The sequence below is a fragment of the Microtus oregoni genome, unplaced genomic scaffold (assembly GCF_018167655.1).
Source record: "Microtus oregoni isolate MIOR12 unplaced genomic scaffold, Mior012 000070F_ref0000104, whole genome shotgun sequence".
Taxonomy (NCBI): domain Eukaryota; kingdom Metazoa; phylum Chordata; class Mammalia; order Rodentia; family Cricetidae; genus Microtus; species Microtus oregoni.
The window spans coordinates 7,317,599-7,336,730 of record NW_024543977.1 but is presented as its reverse complement, the minus strand read 5'-3'; the positions used below and the strand labels follow the sequence as shown (position 1 = coordinate 7,336,730).

The 19,132-nt window shown below is 41.3% G+C and overlaps 2 pseudogenes; one reads left to right on the top strand and one right to left on the bottom strand.

Moving 5' to 3' along the window:
- LOC121440713 overlaps positions 1-9,967 on the bottom strand; it is a 73,422-nt pseudogene extending 63,455 nt beyond the window's left edge.
- On the top strand, positions 9,966-10,494 carry LOC121440762 (annotated as a pseudogene).
- Positions 10,495-19,132: the final 8,638 nt, after the last annotated feature.

Sequence of the window (19,132 nt, the reverse complement as noted above, 5' to 3'; positions counted from 1 at the left end):
AGAGCACACCAAGCTCAGCCACTTTTTCTCCAGTTCCAGAAAAATAAAGTTTCATCACTGTACTCAACTCTCCTATGCCAAAAACAGCTTCTCTGTATCTCCAATGTCATGCTTAAATTTCCAGATTAACCACTCAGTTGTTATTACAGGGACCATCATTAAAGATAGAGCCAGAGGTACAAGGATTGCCGAAAACCCAGGTGGTAAGAAACAATAACAAATTTGAGGACATTCATAGCACCAAACTCCAAAAACTCACAAAACAGACTTTAACATACAGATTTATCACTAACTCCAGCAGTGTCTCCTGCTGGATGTTAAGGTAATACCATGATGTTAAAGGAAAACAAGTGCCTTGAGATTTACTTCAGGTAAAACACTGAGGGGTCTAATCATTCCCCTTTCTAATAATTCCCCCTTCTTTTCCTCCCTCCTCTCCACTGTCTTCCATTCCAACATTATATTATTGTAATCATAAATTTTTAATATGTCTAAAATTTATTTATTTTCAAATGTTTTTTATATGCTCCAGGGAGCCAATTGGACCTATGTAAACAAACCAGACTCGCCCAGAATAAGTATCATTTAATTCTTCCCTTATCAATCCTGGTCTCAGGAACCCCTGGGAAATTCCCTCCTCCACCCCCTAAATACCCCTCCATCGTCCATCCTGGGACTCTCCTCCCTTAAACACCAAGATCTAAAATATTTTCCAGACATAATTTTCTGCCTTTCCAGCATCTTGCGAGGTCCAAGCTGCCAGACAGCCTGTTCCACAGAGCCTGGAAAAAAAACACAAAAGTAATCAGCCATCCCAGGACATGGTCAAGCATCTCAACTCTCCAATGCCTACAAAATCAGCAGGAAGCAGACACGAGATACCTTACAACACCCCATTCCCAACCATTAAATATCCCAAACTCCCCATATTTTTTTTAAATATTTACTTATTTATTTATTTATTATGTATACAATATTCTGTTTTGTGTGTATGCCTGCAGGCCAGAAGAGGGCACCAGACCTCATTACAGATGGTTGTGAGCCACCATGTGGTTGCTGGGAATTGAACTCAGGACCTTTGGAAGAGCAGGCAATGCTCTTAACCTCTGAGCCATCTCTCCAGCCCTCCCCATATTTTTATAGTAAACAAAACGGTGGAATGTTTTGATTTCAGCCACAATAATAAGGCTTACAGTTCTGGGTTCAAGGGCCACACATGTGCAGAAGTGCCTACCTGCCCAGGGACCCAGTGTGACCCATGCACATGCGCGATTGCATCATTCACGTATGACTCAGTTAAGCCCTCGTGCACATGCATGAGCCCTGTCATTTGTACATGACGTAGCCATGTCAACTCCCTGTGTGCATGCACTAGGCAGCTTTTAAAAGCTGGACTCACCATCTCTCTCTCTACACTGACTACCCCAGGCCTATACACACACCCTCTAATAAACTCCTAAGCAAGTTTGTTGCATGTTCCCTGTTTCCTTCTAACTTGCGCCAGGTAATTTCACAATGCCTTGGAATGTTCTGGCCTACCATGGACCACGTGTACACAGTGGTCCCACAAGACTGCTGGATAAAGTGCTGTGGTAGAGACGGGATTGTGCGAGCACCGAGTTTGTGTGAGCACAGGACTATGGTCTTTCCTCAAGTGACATTGCCTAACATCACATTTCTCAGGTTATATCCCTGTCCATAGGCAAAACACAGCTATATGTGTCAAATCGAGGCAGTATTATATGCTGTATTTATGAAACAAAGTTAGAAATATGAGATTTTACCAAATATTAATTCACTTCATTCCAAGTTTTTCCTCAGTTTCTGCCCAAGGACACCTGTCAGGTTGTGTCACATTAAGTTTCTCTAGGTATTGCTGTATTTCAGTTCTCAAGTTTTCTATGTTGCTAGAAGGCAACTGTGCATCTATCTCTTCCTGTGAGGCAAATTTGCAGTTAAAGATGTTTTTATTGAAATTATCTGATTATTCATATGTTAATTGCTATCCAGTACAATTTTGTTCATTTCTCACTTAGAACTTTTCTGAAAGACGTACACTTGGATGTAAGCATTCTGCCAATGGATAAGTTTCTCTTCTTACTAATTCTATTTAATATTATGGATTTCCAAGAAAAGTGGCAACTTCAAAGTTCTTTTCTACACATCTCCTCAGTCTAACCATTTAATTACAGCTTGGTCTATGTAGTGAGTTTTCGAACAGCCCGGGTTGTGTAGAGAGATACTATCTCAAAAGAACAAAGCTCCAACACAAAACCAAAAACTAAAAATATCACTGTTTGCCATTTTATAGACAAGTTTATATAATAGTGAACCAGTTTATAACTTTACTAGAAATAAAATTCTATCTTTACAAAACATTATGTTGACTACTTTGAGGTATTTTTCAAACACCATGCATTACTAACACTCAGAGCGGGCCATAAAATCTAGTATCTACTACCACATAGTGTTTGAGACAGTTTTGGACAATGTTTTACACAGGATTTCAATCTGTAGCTCAGATTGACCTCATGTGCTGAGAGTACAGTGTGTTCTCCACACCCAGATGCTACTGCATTGTTAAACATGCTTTCTATGGCATTTTCAGTTCATCTTGTGTCTTATTATAGAATTTATAAACCTTTTGAAATATCATTTTGAACAGTAGAGATTACTAATTAACAATAAAAATGATACATTTTCAGCACAGAAATTTGAATTACTTTTATCTATGTGTGAGGGAGAGGTGCTATGTAGGCAGCATTTCTTCTTCTTGCTTTTTAAGACTAAAACTACATCTGGGGTGAGCCTGAGCCTGTTAGTTGGCGCAAGGCCTGGGGTGAACCCAGAGCAGTACCAGAAACACGCATCCACTTCAAACACTTTCTAGCTCAAAAAGAATGCTCATTTCATAATTTGTTTGTGAAATTGGGAATTAATATACATTTTCTTGATATTTAGAGATGTCAATTTATTTTTAGTTTGTGGAAAGAAGATGTCATTATATAGTCTATGAGTTTGAGACCAGCCTAGTCTACAGAGGGAGTTTCAAGACAACCAGGACTACAAAAACAAAAAACAAAACAAAACAAAACAAAAAAAAAAACCCTATGTCTTGAAAAACAAAACAAAAAAAATAAACAAACAAAAAAAGAATAAACTTAACCATGAAGTTAAAAGACTTTTACACTGAAATCTTTAAGACACTGAAACAAGAACCTAAAAAGATAGTAGATGACGGGAAGCCTTTGCAGAGTCTTGGAATGACAGAACTAAGACTGTGAAAGTGTCTGTGCTACCAAAAGCAACCTACAGATCAATGCAATCCTCATAAAATTCCAGGAACCTACAGATCAATGCAATCCTCATCAAAATTCCAGGAACCTACAGATCAATGCAATCCTCATCAAAATTCCAGGAACCTACAGATCAATGCAATCCTCATCAAAATTCCAGGAACCTACAGATCAATGCAATCCTCATCAAAATTCCAGGAACCTACAGATCAATGCAATCCTCATCAAAATTCCAGGAACCTACAGATCAATGCAATCCTCATCAAAATTCCAGGAACCTACAGATCAATGCAATCCTCATCAAAATTCCAGGAACCTACAGATCAATGCAATCCTAATAAAATTCCAGGAACCTAGAGATCAATGCAATCCTCATTAAAATTCCAGGAACCTAGAGATCAATGCAATCCTCATCAAAATTCCAGGAACCTACAGATCAATGCAATCCTCATAAAATTCCAGGAACCTACAGATCAATGCAATCCTCATCAAAATTCCAGGAACCTACAGATCAATGCAATCCTCATCAAAATTCCAGGAACCTACAGATCAATGCAATCCTCATCAAAATTCCAGGAACCTACAGATCAATGCAATCCTAATAAAATTCCAGGAACCTAGAGATCAATGCAATCCTCATTAAAATTCCAGGAACCTAGAGATCAATGCAATCCTCATCAAAATTCCAGGAACCTACAGATCAATGCAATCCTCATAAAATTCCAGGAACCTACAGATCAATGCAATCCTCATAAAATTCCAGGAACCTACAGATCAATGCAATCCTCATAAAATTCCAGGAACCTACAGATCAATGCAATCCTCATCAAAATTCCAGGAACCTACAGATCAATGCAATCCTCATCAAAATTCCAGGAACCTACAGATCAATGCAATCCTCATCAAAATTCCAGGAACCTACAGATCAATGCAATCCTCATCAAAATTCCAGGAACCTACAGATCAATACAATCCTCATCAAAATTCCAGGAACCTACAGATCAATGCAATCCTCATCGAAATTCCAGGAACATTCTTTACAGACCTAGGGGAAAAATGTAAAATTCACATGGAAACACCAAAACCACAAATAATCAAAACAACTTCTGACAGAAAGAACACAGCTGGAGGCTTTGACCTCAAACTATACTACAGAGCCATAGTGATAAAAAAAAGTCATGATATCAGCATGAAAACAGACATATAAGCTAATAGAATATAGTAGAAGACTGGATGGGGAATCAGTGTGGAAGCCTCTCAAAATACTAAAAATACAGCATCTACCCAAAGGTATCTACTACAAATATATCTGACCATCCACGTTCATTGGTGCTCTAAATAGCTAAAAAATGAAGTCAACCCAGATGTGCATCAGCAGAAGACTGATAATCGTAGGGCCCACAGGTCTACCCCTCCTCCCAGGGCTCATATTGAGGATAGGATGCAGTTTCCAGCAAAACATCCTGTTTGTTCCTGTGCTCCTTCTGCCCCCATTGGTGGTTAGCTACAGGGCCATTCTTTACTCTCTCTTGGGTCTGATAATTTCTCACCTGCCTGCGGGGTGATTTCCATTGTGCAGCAGTTTGGTATGTAAGGTTTTTTTCTAAGCTTGAATAAACAGCATTCGGCATTCTCTCTTCATAGGTGACCCATTTCTCTTGTGTTCCTTAATCTCCAGGCCCTTGCCCAGCTCGTGAACCATACAGTAGCATAAACTGTACCATAGAGAGTAATGCAGGCATACAGATAATGAAAATGTACATATTGTTAGGAAAAATCTTAAGACGAGTGGCTCAACCGACACAAAGAACTCCAGTCAGACCAGATCAAACCAAATTAAATGCCCGTGTTTAATAGAAAGCACACTCCCGGGTGGCTGGGAGAGAATGGGAGGGAAAGAGAGAGGGAGCATGCATGCAAACCCAAAACCTTGTGCTCCTCTTTCCCGCATGACCTTTAACATCCTGTGGGGTCAGCAAGTGGCAGGCTGGGAGCTGGAGTCCACATGCTTGGCAGGCTGGGAGTGACAGTTCCAACTCAATATTACACATATATGCAATGGAATATTATGTATGTCTAAAGAAAAATGAAATTTGCAAGAAAATGAAAGGAACCGGAAAACATTATATTGAAGAAACCTAGACCTATAATGACAGACATTATGTATTCTACCTTACACAAAGATCCAAGCCTCTAACTGTTAAATAAAAAAAAAATGTGGATTCAGAGAGAATATGGATAAAAACAGAAAATAGGAAGGGATTCATAAGAAAGGAGAGGAAAGAGGTTTTAGGAAAAGGGGTCTGGAAATGATGGAAGAAAATGGAAGGGAGAATATTGGAAGCCAAACACACAGGAAGGAAGGGCAGGGAGATGATGAGAAAGGAAAGCCAGTCAACATGAAGAAAGTTACACAGGAACCCAGCTACTCTGTGAGCTAATTTTTAAAAATAAACATTTTTAAAAAGAAAAGTTAGAGATAATGAATATAATTTAACTCCTTGGAATTAATTTAACTTCAATCTAGCTTTTCTTTGGTTGCTATGTGAATTCGGAAAAGTACATACAATGGATGAAATAGTTGTGAAAGGATGCAAAAAAAATAGCATAACGTTCTAGTGACACACACTAAAACCCACAAGAAAACAATAAAGATTTTAAAATGCTTTTCTTTGCAGCATTAATTAAAATACAAAACCCCTCAAACTATTAAATTTCATTATTAGCAAAATCTAATGAGTGTCTATGCAGACATTAAGCTGTGATTTGGAAGAATACTCCCTACATTATAATCAAACATGGTGGACAAAGTGTTGTATTATTTCTAAGAAGTCTGCACCTAGACGATCATGTTTTCCCCTGAAGAACTCCACATGTTAAGTCTACAATGACAAGACGCCACTACATTTGTGCAATAGAACTGGCATTGTATACTTTAAGTTACAGGACCCTTTTGTCCCTGTCACCTTTTCTTGCGGTGACTGTGGCCTTGCATAGCTTCCTTCTGACAGCTCCTCCCCGACGCTGCTAAATTTATAGTCCACATTTTTATTTTTTTCTGTAAATAGATCACAGCGATTTTCTTCAAGCCCCATTGCTTCTTCATTTGTTCTACAACCTGCTTTTCAAAAAGGCTTTCAGAATCTACATTAAGAAGAAAACTTATTTCTAAAAATTCATGCATGTAGTGGTGAGTCCGTTTTCATATTTACTAAATCATAACTCTGAGCCAGCATCCACCAAGTACCTCAAACCTGCAGATAAAGCCCTGGCATGTTTTAGGGGTTGCCAGGAGCATCATTTACTTAAAGCCATTTTGCTTAAAGATGTGGTTTGACGGGTGTCTTTGTGACATCTGTTTGACAGGTTATACTTTGCTTTATCTGGTCATCCAAATATCACATTGTAAACTTCTGTCATAGCCAACGCATGCTTTTCTTCTCAAGCATCTCTGTAAGGAAAGGGAACAAAAGCCCTCCGGGAAAAACACCCCTTCCCCTCTCCCTTGTTCCCGTCTCTTCTCCCTTATCCTCTATCTCTTGTTTTTGTCTCTTATTCCCTGCTCTCTGTACATCTGGGGCAAATAAATCTTAGCTATGCTGAGAATTTGGTCTTGGGGATCCTGAGCTGATCCTTTTCCTTTCCACTTGGTGACCCGCTTTAGAAATTTAACCCTTTTAGCAAAGCAGAGGGAGTGGGGAAGAATGGTAAGGCCTGCCAAAGCCATGCTTGCCATGCTCGGGCTGGCTACATTCCTGTCAGAGTCTCCTCCCAAGAAAGTCTGACATCCAATCTGTGGTTCACAATATTCTCTGGGAATTCATATTCGTTTTAGTTGTCTGGGATGATAGACTGACAGTAAGCTAAACTATGCTCAGGTTGGATGCCTCTTCAGTTCCTGTTCTCGGTGCTGGTGTATTCTGCCTCAGCTGAGGCCTAAAGCAGAGAGCTCACCTCACCTTGAACTGTAGCCATAGGACAAAATAATTTTTTCTCCTTTAATCCATTGCTTCCAGGAATGAATAGTAGATCATGGTGGCTAATTTTGATTTTCGACTTGGTTAGGGTTAGAGACAGCTAGGGGACTAGTGGCAGCAGCGGGGTGTTGGTAAAGGCATTTACAGAGAGGGGGTCTGTGTAGGTTGACAGAAGATTCAGAGAAAATTAATTGAGGGGGAGAGATGAGCCCTGAGAAGGCAGCACCATCCAATGGTGCAGGATCCTAGAGCAAAAGAGAACAGAAAGGGAAAGCTGGCGGAATGTGGCAATGCCTTTTTTCTACTTCCTGACCTGGTGTGACCAAGCAGCCTTATGCTCCCTGGCTAGTATCTCCCTGCTATGGTGAACTCTCAAATCAGGAGCCAAATGAACACTCTTCCTCTGTCTCTTAAGTTACTCCCTGCCAGGTGTTTAGTCAATGAAAATAACAGACACACAACTAACACATCACCATAAATTAGAGGAAAAACTGGGGTGTCTGGTAACTTAAGTCATTTAGGGTGAAATTCACCCCAATGTTCTTCAAATAAAGCAATGTAAAACCAAGAGTAATTAAAGAGAAAAATGTGCTTAAAACCTATGTGCACTTCCTATAGCTCTGTGAAGGGGAAACCTATGTCCACTTCCTATAGCATTGTGAAAGGGGAAAGCACAGGTGGAAATGCTACAAAATGCTGAAGTATTTCACTGAGAATAAAAAATTAAAACAAAACTTACGTGATAAAACAAGTAAGACTCATACAACAGCCGTCTACCTCCTATATGGTCAAATGACTAGATGATGTCGGATTTAAATAGTATACATTAGATACCTAGCAAGGTTCTTCTATTCTGCTCCACCTTGCGGAGGCCCCCTAGGGAGCGTCTCAGCAAGGGTTTTCAGCTCAGTCCTCTTAGAGGTGTCCCAGCCACGTTCTTCTTGTCTGCACCAGGGAACGAAGGTCGTCACCCAAGACTCTTTTGAGAAAGAGATTTATTTGGGAAGGAGGAGTCCAGGAGAGTGGCTACCTCTGCCAGAGAGGGGTTACCAGCGGCCTTTAACTGAAGAGGTGGAGAGGCTTATATAGGGCTTTTTAGGGGTGGAGTTTTCCCGGGGAGAAGAGGGATTGGTTAGCTTTTCCCTGCTCAGGAATTGGTCAGTTTAGCTGGCCAGGGGCAGAGATGGCTCTCACTTCATGGCCAAACTGTGTTTCTTTCACTGGTCCTTTTTAGCTTTTTGACTCTAATCTTAGGACCAGGGCATGTTTCTTTCACTGACTCTGAGTCTAGGGACAAAGTGTGTTTCTCTGACACTGGTTTCAGAGTCAGGGCACGTGTCTTTAGTCCGGTTCAGGGATAAAGATGTTTCTTTCCCTGGCCCAGGTCTCAGATACAGGGTGTGGTCCTTTCACTGACTCTGGGTTCAAAGTTAAGGTACTCAGTGATTGGTTGGCTTTCATGCTCCAGTTGTCCCTTTTACCTTACACTCCCCAAATACACTTCAAACGTGCCCTAGCTCCACAAGCCTTTGCCTCTCTCCTAGTGGGATTGCTCCCATCTACACCCAGACCTTTCTAGACCATACAGACAGGAGCTGCCTCTTCCATCCACTGCCCCAAAGCTAACCATAGTGCTAAAGGGTCTCGGTCTTTTCACCCCATGAGTGGGCAGGCTACCTTCTCATCACCCGTGCAGGTTTCTCCATCTGTACTCCAGTGTTGACTTCTCCAAAGGAACCTCATTTCAGCAGAAAGAGTCCATGATCATTTCTCTGATAAATTTGAGAAAACTAGGTGCTACAGGTCCAGTACAAACGAACACTTTAAACTCTGTTCAGTTCCTACTTAACAGGGTGGGCTGAGTGGGTGGTGGTGGCAAACATTCATGTTTAAGGAAGCCAAGTTGTGGGGATACAGCAGGTAGTACTTTCCAAGAACATGGATGTTCCCTCCAGATTCTGAAGAGACTTGATTCTCATCTATTGATGATGTCAGGAACCCAGGCACTAATGGCAGACACTCCTGTTCAGACAGGGTCGCTAAGAAAGTGGGACATGAATTAAAGAACATAGCAGAACACCTGTGTTTGCTTCTCATTAAATGACCATTTTCTTCTATAGAATTTGAAAGGTCTATATTTCATTTGTGTGAATGCTTAATACAGAACTGTATTTGCACATAAAACAATAATGTTGTGATCCTAGTACACATGCACTATTTCAAACTAATGTTTATTGTGTTTCTATTTTGGTTATCATGTGCTTTCTTTCATGTTAGGTAAATTTACAAGAAATAAAAATACAGTGGACCATCAAAAATTCTAATACATGCTCTTATAGATTGATTTGAGCAAACTGGAAGTCACTTGCGTTGTTAAGGAAAAATGCTAAAGAGAAATACATAATTGGGTTTGCAAGACACTTAACACCCACAATGAAAAACACAATGAACACAGTTAGGCTTCCAGGAATCCTAAGGGAATATGACTAGTTAACAGTATTGGAGAAAATGTCTTTAAAATTTTTAGCCAGGAGCAGCCTTCGGAGATCCCGTGGATCTCTGTCTTGCTTCAGCAGTGTTTGAACAGAACAGATCCAGGGCCTCCCTTTGTTACCTTCCGCCGTCCTCATCTGCAGTCGCAGCCTCCGGGACCACCGTCTCTTTGCCGGTAGCTCCAGACTGCGTCTCAACCATGACTTCCTAGATTCGTCAGAATTATTCCACCAAAGTGGAGGCTGCCGTGAACCGCCTCGTCAACCTTCACCGGCGGGCCTCCTACACCTACCTTTCGCTGGGCTACTATTTTGACCGGAATGATGTGGCTCTGGAGGGTGTAGGCTACTTCTTCCGCGAATTGGCCCAGGGGAAGCGCGAGGGCGCCGAGCGTCTCCTCAAGTTGCAGAACGATCGCCGAGGCCGACATCTTTCAGGATGTGCAGAAGTCATCTCAAGATGAGTGGGATAAAACCCAGGAGGACATGGAAGCTGCCCTGGCCTTGGAGAAGAACTTGAACCAGGCCCTCTTGGATCTTCAGTCCCCGGGCTCTGCTCGCACTGATCCACATCTCTGTGACTTCCTTGAAAACCTCTTCCTGGATGAGGAGGTGAAGGTCACCAAGAAGATGGGCAACGACCTGGCCAACCTCCGCAGGTTGGCTGCTGGGCCCCAGGCGTCTCTGGGCATATACCTCTTTGAGCAGCTCACTCTCAAGCATGATTAGGAGCTCTCTCCTTCAGAGGGGCTCCTATCTCTGTTCTGCACCATCCCGCCTCAGGACCTTCACCGGAACCTCTCAAGAAGCCACTAGGCAGCTTTGTAACACCCTGGAGCTCAAGTCTTGGACCAAATAAAAATAAAGCCTTTTGAAACAGAAAAAAAAAAATCTTAGCTGGGCAGGGTGGCACACGCCTTTAATCCCAGCCCTCAGGGAGACGGAGGCAGGAGGATCTCTGTGAGTTGGAGGCCAGCCTGGTCTACAAAGGGAGTTTCAAGACAGTTGAGACAGTTACAGAGAGAAACTCTGTCTCAGCTGCCTCCCTCCACCCCAGTCCCAACTATCAGCATCTGAAAACTCCTAACAGAATGAATTAAAATATATATTATAAATTAAGTATTAATTATAATAAATTAGTAAGTATAAGTTTGGAAAGTCAAAAATATATTCTATATATACATAGGTAAAGTAGGTGGCCATAGGTAGCATGAAGCCACAAAGAGAAGGGGGGCCCCATGTTCTGTTTGTGGTGACACCTGCCAAGGCACAAGAGATCAGAATAGATTCTTTCAGTAATGTCAAGTCCAGGCTTCTGCAGTAACTCAACACACCTGGGTGCCATGTCCAGACCACAGTGGTCGGGTTTTCCTCTTCGCTGTGGGCGTCTTGATGAGATCACAAAGCAACTATTTGCCTGTGAAACCATTTCTTTCCTTAATATCATGATTTACCAAAAAATTAGTTCTGGTTTGGAACAGAAATAGTCATAATGCCTTCTTTACCTACTCCCAGGGCTTTTTCACACTTCATTTATATTGAATTGTCCCAGGCTGTTAAGTAAATGAATGATTAGTTGAGACCAATTGTTGAAACTAATTCAAATGATTTCTCTTTGTATTCTCACTAAAAATACTCTTTCCAGGGCTTATAGAGCCAGGCTGATCACACCACAGTTCCCCCAATGTGACAGACAAAACTTCAACGAAAACGCCTCCAGAATCTGATACTACTTTTCTCCTGGAGAAAGCCTTGCTTGCTGTGATGTTTATTCTTGGTTGTCAACCTGACTGCATCTGGAATGAACCAAAGCCCCAAAATGGAGAGCTCACCTGTTTGAGGATCTTCCTCAGTTTGAACCAGGAAGATCCACGTATAATACAGACTTTCGAGGTAGAAAGATATGCTTTTAATCCAGATTATATCAGCTAGGCAAAGACATACCTTTAATTTGGATCTTGAGGTAGAAAGAAATACCTTTAATCCAGATAATTTAACTGGGAAAACCCGCCTCTAATCTGGGCCACATCTTCTGCTGGAAGCTTATATAAGGACATGGAAAAAGGAAGCGTTTGCTCTTTGCCTGCTTGCTTTTGCCTCACTAGCAAGTCCATTCCTTCACCAGCATTAGAGCCTTAAGAATTATAATTCTTTTTATTTATTTATTTATTTTTTTATTATGTATACAATATTCTATCTGTGTGTATCCCTGCAGGCCAGAAGAGGGCACCAGACTTCATTACAGGTGGTTGTGAGCCACCATGTGGTTGCCGGGAATTGAACTCAGGACCTTTGGAAGAGCAGGCAGTGCTCTTAACCACTGAGCCATCTATCCAGCCCCAAGAATTATAATTCTTAAGGATTCTAGCCTATACTTACTAAAAGAAAGCCATTTTCTTTTTTATTGTTTTTATTGAGCTATACATTTTTCTCTGCTCCCCTCCTTTTCTCCCCCTCCCCTCCTATTCTCTCCCATGACCCCCACACTTCCAATTTACTCGGGAGATCTTGTCTTTTTCTCCTTCCTATGTAGATCCATGTGTGTCTCTCTCAGGGTCCTCTTTGTTGTCTAGGTTCTCTGGGGTGGTAGACTGTAGGTTGAGTTTTGGTGTGGGAAGTCCTTCTGTATATGTGTTGCTTTTATTGGTTAATGAATAAAGAAACAGACTTGGCCTGTGATAGGACAGAGTAGAGCTAGGTGGGGAAAACTGAATGCTTGGAGAAAGAAGGTAGAGTCGTGAGATGCCATGGAGCCAGAGGAGAAAGATGCAAGCCACCAGCTGGAACCTTGCTGGCAGGCCATGAGCCTCATGTTAAAATACAAAATAATGGAAATGGGTTAATTTAAGAGATAAGAATGAGATAGAAATATGCATAAGATAACAGACCAAGCAGTGTTATAGTTAATACGGTTTATTTGTGATTATTTTGGTTTTGAGCAGCCGGAAAAAACAAGCGGCCACCCTACAACAGACTTTTTTCCTTGATTTATGTCTAAAAGCACTTATGATTGAATGCATATTATATTTGCCTTTCTGGGTCTGGGTTACCTCACTCAATATGATGTTTTCTAGATCCATCCATTTGCATGCAAATTTCAAGATGTCATTATTTTTTACCACTGAGTAGTACTCCATTGTGTAAATGTACTGTATTTTCTTTATCCATTCTTTGGTCTAGGGCATTTAGGTTGATTCCATGTTCTGGCTATGACAAACAACACTGCTATGAACATAGTTGAGCACATGTCCTTCTGGCACAATTGAGCATCCTTTGAGTATATACCCAAAGGTGGTATTGCTGGGTTTTGAGGAAGGTTGTTTCTTATTTTTCTGAAAAATTGCCACACTGACATCCAAAGGGGATGTACCAGCTTACACTCCCACCAGCAATGCAGGAGTGTTCCCTTTATCCCACTTTATCTCCATCATGAGTTGTCATCTGTGTTTTTGATCTTGGCCATTCTTACAGGTGTAAGATGTAATCTCAGATTTGTTTTGATTTGCATTTCTCTGATGACTAAGGATGTTGAGCATTTCCTTAAGTGTCTTTCAGCCATTTTAGATTCCTCTGATGAGAGTTCACTGTTTAGGTCCGTACCCCATTTTTTTTATTATTGGATTATTTGTCCTTTTGAAGACCAATTTTTTGAGTTCTTTGTATATTTTGAAGAACAGACCTCTGTCTGATGTAGGCTTAGTGAAGATCTTTTCCCATTCTGTAGGCTCCCATTTTGTCTTGTTGACCTTGTCCTTTGCTTTACAGGTTTTCAGTTTCAAGAGGTCCCATTAATTTATTGTTTTTCTCTGGGTCTGGGCTGTTGGGTTATAGTTAGAAAGTGGTTCTCTGTGTGTTCAAGTGTACTTCCCACTTTCTCTCCTATGAGCTTCAGTGTAGTTGGTTTAATGTTGAGGTCTTTGATCCATTTGGACTTGAGTTTTATGCATGGTGATAGATATGAATTTATTTGCATTCTTCTACATGTTTATATCCAGTTATGCCATCACCATTTGTTGAATACATTTTCTTCCATTTTATATTTTTTGCTTCTTTGTCAAAAATCAGGTGTTCATAGGTATGTGGATTGATATCCTAGTCGTTGATTTGATTCTATTGGTCTTCCTGTCTGTTTTTATGCTAACACCAGGCTGTTTTCAGTACTGTAGCTCTATAGTAGAGTTTGAAGTCAGGGATTGTGATGCCTCCAGAAGTTCCTTTGTTGTACAAAATTGTTTTGGCTATCCTAGGTTTTTTGTTTTTCCACATGAAGTTGAATATTGTTCTTTTGAGATCTGTAAATAATTTTTCTGTGATTTGGTTGGGTTTTGTGTTGAATCTGTAGATGCTTTTGGTAAAATTGCCATTTTTATTATGTTAATTCTACTAACCTAAGAGTATGGGAGATCTTTTCATTTTCTTGTGTCTTCTTCAATTTCTTTTTAAAACTTTTAATGTTTTTGTCTTTCACTTGTTTGGTTAGGGTTGCCCCAAGATATTTTATTTTATTTGTGGTCATTTTGGAGGGTGGTGTTTCTCTGATTACTTTCTCAGCTCGTTTATCATCTGTATAAAGGAGGGCTACTGATTTTTTTTTTTGAGTTAATCTTGTTTTCTGTTACATTACCGAAGGTGTTTATCAGTTGTAGAAATTCCTTGGTAGAATTTTTTTGGGTCACTTATGTAAACTATCTCACTATCAGCAAACAGTGAGAGTTTTACTTCTTTTCTGATTTGTATTCCCTTGATTTCCTTTTGCTGTCTTATTGCTTTATCTAGAACTTCAAGTACTATATTGAATAGTATATGGAGAGAGTGGACAACCTTGTCTTGGTCCTGATTTCAGTGGGATCACTTTGAGTCTCTATTTAGTTTCATGTTTGCTGTTGGCTTGCTGTATATTGCCTTTATTATATTTATGTATGTTCCTTGTATCCCTGTTTTCTCCAAGACCTTTATTATAAAGGGGTGTTGAATTTTGTCAAAAGCTTTTTCAGCATCTAATGTGTGGTCATTTTCATTGAATTTTAGGAAGTCTTTAATTTCCCCCTTTATTTCTTCCTTGATCCATTGGTAGTTCAGGTGAGAATTATTCAATTTCCTTGTGTTTGCAGGCTAAGAAAATCATTTTCTAAAGATATTCTAAGTGAAACGGCTAATTGACAATTATAACAAGTGTTGTGTAATTTTTTGATCCATTAGTTATTGCCAGTAATATTTCTTTTAACTTGCCAATCAATGGAAGCTGAGAAAGAACGTTTGGCAAATATTATTGAAAAGAAGAGATTGCAAGCACAGTATATAATCCTACTCCAATGCTGGTAGAATTCTCCCAAGTTTTTGAGATCTTGGGGATCACATGTTATACTCTTCCTTAGTAGGAGTCATCAGAATATTGGGGAAACACTGAAATCTCCATGTCCAGTCCATATGGAGTCTTTTGAGTCAGACTGTTAGGAAGAAACCTGGATTTGTAATGGTTCAAAACTGTCCCAAGACACTGTAATGGACAGTCTAATAGAAAAACAAATACGCATCCCATTTTAGCCTTGTCTTTCACCCACATGACTTAGGCACCTTACCATCTGGGGATATGGCCAGATGGAGAAATAAGACACTTTTGTTTGAAGAACACTAATTTCCCTAATTAGGAGCAGAACAGGGGCCAGGAATTCAAGATGCAACTTCATTTGATAGTATCAATATCTGGAGCAAAACTATAGAAGCAGAGTTTGAGCTCCTCCAGAAGGACTTGTGTTCTGATCCCCTCTGCTCTCCACAGCCGCACCTTGGATGCCTCCTTGGGCTTCTAGAACTCATCTTAGGTATGTTCATAACTCAGTGATGATGATTACCAGCCCCACTTCCTTTTGATACAAGAATATGGAATATTTAAGTATTCAGTTAACATTGCTTCTGGGTAATGTCCTTAGCTCCATTTGTAAATTGACCTTCACACTTAGTGCCCCTGTTCTCCCTTCCTTTCCTCCTCCTCTTCTTCATCTTTTTTTGCTATAATTTCACCTCTAGATAGAAATCACTTTGATAATTTTTCAAGAGCAACAAGATTCCATTTATTGTAAAATATAAATACTTTTGTTTTCTTTATGATGAAACCTGTTTCCAAGTCCAATTTTGCTTCCCTGTGTTAAAAATCTTGGTTGAAAAAAAGATTTTGAAAATTTTGAGTTTTGCTTTTAACAAATTCAGGGTTTTTTTTTATATTCACCATGAGTGTAGGGAAGAGAAGGTAATCTTCTACCATTTCTTCAAAATATTCAAATATACAGAGAAACTTTGACAAGTTACCTCAAAATATTTGTACTCAGGATACATGAACTGCTACATGGTCAAATGCACCCACAAATGTCAGTCACTGCCGGTGCGAATGCATGGTCGGCCACAGTGGTGCCATGTATGTCGTTCACAGTGGTACCACGTATGTTGTTCACAGTGGTGCCACGTATGTTGTTCACAGTGGTACCATGTATGTTGTTCACAGTGGTGCCACATATGTCGTTCACAGTGGTGCCATGTATGTTGTTCACAGTGGTGCCATGTATGTTGTTCACAGTGGTGCCACGTATGTCGTTCACAGTGGTGCCACGTATGTCGTTCACAGTGGTGCCACGTATGTCGTTCACAGTGGTACCACGTATGTTGTTCACAGTGGTGCCATGTATGTCGTTCACAGTGGTACCACGTATGTCGGCCACAGTGGTGCCACGTATGTTGTTCACAGTGGTGCCACGTATGTCGGCCACAGTGGTGCCATGTATGTTGTTCACAGTGGTACCACGTATGTCGGCCACAGTGGTGCCACGTATGTCGGCCACAGTGGTACCACGTATGTTGTTCACAGTGGTACCACGTATGTCGGCCACAGTGGTGCCACGTATGTTGTTCACAGTGGTACCACGTATGTCGGCCACAGTGGTGCCACGTATGTTGTTCACAGTGGTACCACGTATGTTGTTCACAGTGGTGCCACGTATGTCGGCCACGCAGGTGCAAATGCACTTCGGGTGTCTTGGAAATAAATTTGTGTCATCTGTGCTTTGTTCTTCTCTCTGGGTTTGCAGAGTGTGAAGGGAGCGTGGCCACCATTGAGGTCTTCATCTACGTGCCACAGTAAGGCCACAGTGGTGCCTTGCCTGTCCACCAAGTCACATGAGCTCACGGAGAAGCCTGGGAATTCTTACAGCGTCAGATCCCCGTGGCAGGTGAGAACAGATCATGCACTATGTTGAAAGCAGACTCACAGCCACAGCAGAAAGCAGATTTTGGGCAGCTCCCTTCTTGACCTAGAGAAGACCTCAGGATAATCCCCGAAAAGTCTCTCCTGTTGGAAGCCCTAAAGCTTCCTTGCTGACTGGAGCTGCAGCAACAAGAGCTGTTGTCTCAAGCTTTGGAGAAACTAAGTGCAGCCTCCCAGGACACTGGCAAAAGCATTGTTCCCGCTTTGGGGCCTCCCATCCTTCAGCAAGAGTACATGTTGTGTTGTATATTCAATTTGGGCCATGTGTAAGATACTTTGACAAGCATCCATTTGCCAGGAAATCAGTTTCCTGTGTGAAAATGCTGCCTAGTGCCTAGAGGCCCAGTGCCAGCACCAGAGCCTGGGGGTGCTCCAGATAAGGACACCTCATCCCTGCCTTCCTGTCACCCTACTCCCTTCCTTCTGCTGATGATAGTCTCTGAAGCAGTCTCCAGCAGAAACTCAAACTTCCCCAGGTCTCTGAACTCCTGAGACTAGTGTCCTCATCCCCTTCACTCTATAGCCCATTCTGATGCCACCCTAGGTCTCCATCATCCCCATCTCTTCTCCTAGGATCCACACTCTGACAGATCCAGCCTCCCACCTCCCAAGTGTCTCCTATGGAAGTCAACTCACTGAGCTTGCCATTCGCAGACTCAAAAGGAAACACAGTGTCCCCACAGAGATGACCACGCCCTAAAGAGCTAGTGTGGGAAGGAGGAGACCAATCTGGTATGGCTACATGTCAGACCCCGGGAGCACCTTCTGCCACCCAGAGCAGAGCTAAATACCTTGCTCTTCTTCCTTGACGCCTCCAGACCACCAGTCCCTGGCTTATAAGGCAGATCTTCAAACTACCACATTGATTTTTTGAATTCTGTCCTCTTATTTCTATCATTTGGAGAAATTAAGGACAAAGGGGGTAGGGCTCACCTCAATAACACTGATGAAGAACTTGTAGCTGCAGAGGTGGAGAGGTGATTTTGATCTGGACTCGCACACAGAAGTGGATAGTCAAGTCTGGAGAGATGCTCAGCAGTGAAGACCACTGGCTGCTCTGCTAGAGGACCAGCATGCATCCGTACCTCCAGTTCCAGGGACATTGGTACCATTTCTGGTCTCTCTGGGCATGAGGCTCTCACATAAACGCACAGACATGCATGAAAGCAAAGCACTCATATAGATAAATGAAAATAAATAAATCTGTCTTTGAGAGAAGTAAGTAGTCTGTATTGTCTTGGGAGTTTACGTGCTGCAAAAGTCACAGATATAAGAACATTGTCTTATCACTAAGGGTGCAAAATATGATGCAACATAATGGAGAACAAATTTATTGCCAAAAGTTGAGACTTTATTAGTTAAATAGACCAAGGGTGAATAACTCATCTATGTAACAGATGCATAATTTATAAGGAAACATGTAAAACATCTTCAACAATTAAACGTATAAACTGAGACAACAAAATATTATCACCATTTGAACAACTATGTCACTTCAGCAAAATGGCTATGACAAGATTAATTGAAAAAAAGAACTCTGAACTATGTGTGTGTCATGTTTATATGTGAACATGGACAGGAAGAGAACATAAAGATTGGATTGAGTTGGTCGGTTAGAGTTGAATTTCAGCTTCATATTCCAGTTCTCCCTTGCTCCATCTTAGTATTGACGGAGCTGCTGGGGAGGGCAAGCTATAAAGTGCCAGAGAAGGCAGAGCAAAGGCCCCTCACGTGTGGTTCCTGAGCTGCAGGAAGCAATTTGCTCCAGGCAATCCAGTGGCAGCTCAATGAGCAAGTTACTTGAGGGCCAAGGAGAGAACACCTATGTGCCCTGAGGACCGCTTCTATGGCATCTGCATGCGCACTTGGCAAAGCTCAGATGATTCTGGTTATAGCAATTCTACTAGTGCACTTGTTCTCTCTCACACCAGTGGCTTCTGAAAGAATGGATATGCTATGTGGTGACTTGAGTCTTTCTGATCTGATAGAATGGGCAGGCATTGAAGCCATAAAACAGGTTATGGAAGAAAAGAAACCTGACTGATGAAACAATTGGGGAAATTTGGGGGAAATGCAGAAATTGTTCTTTGTCTGATTACAAAACACGACAAA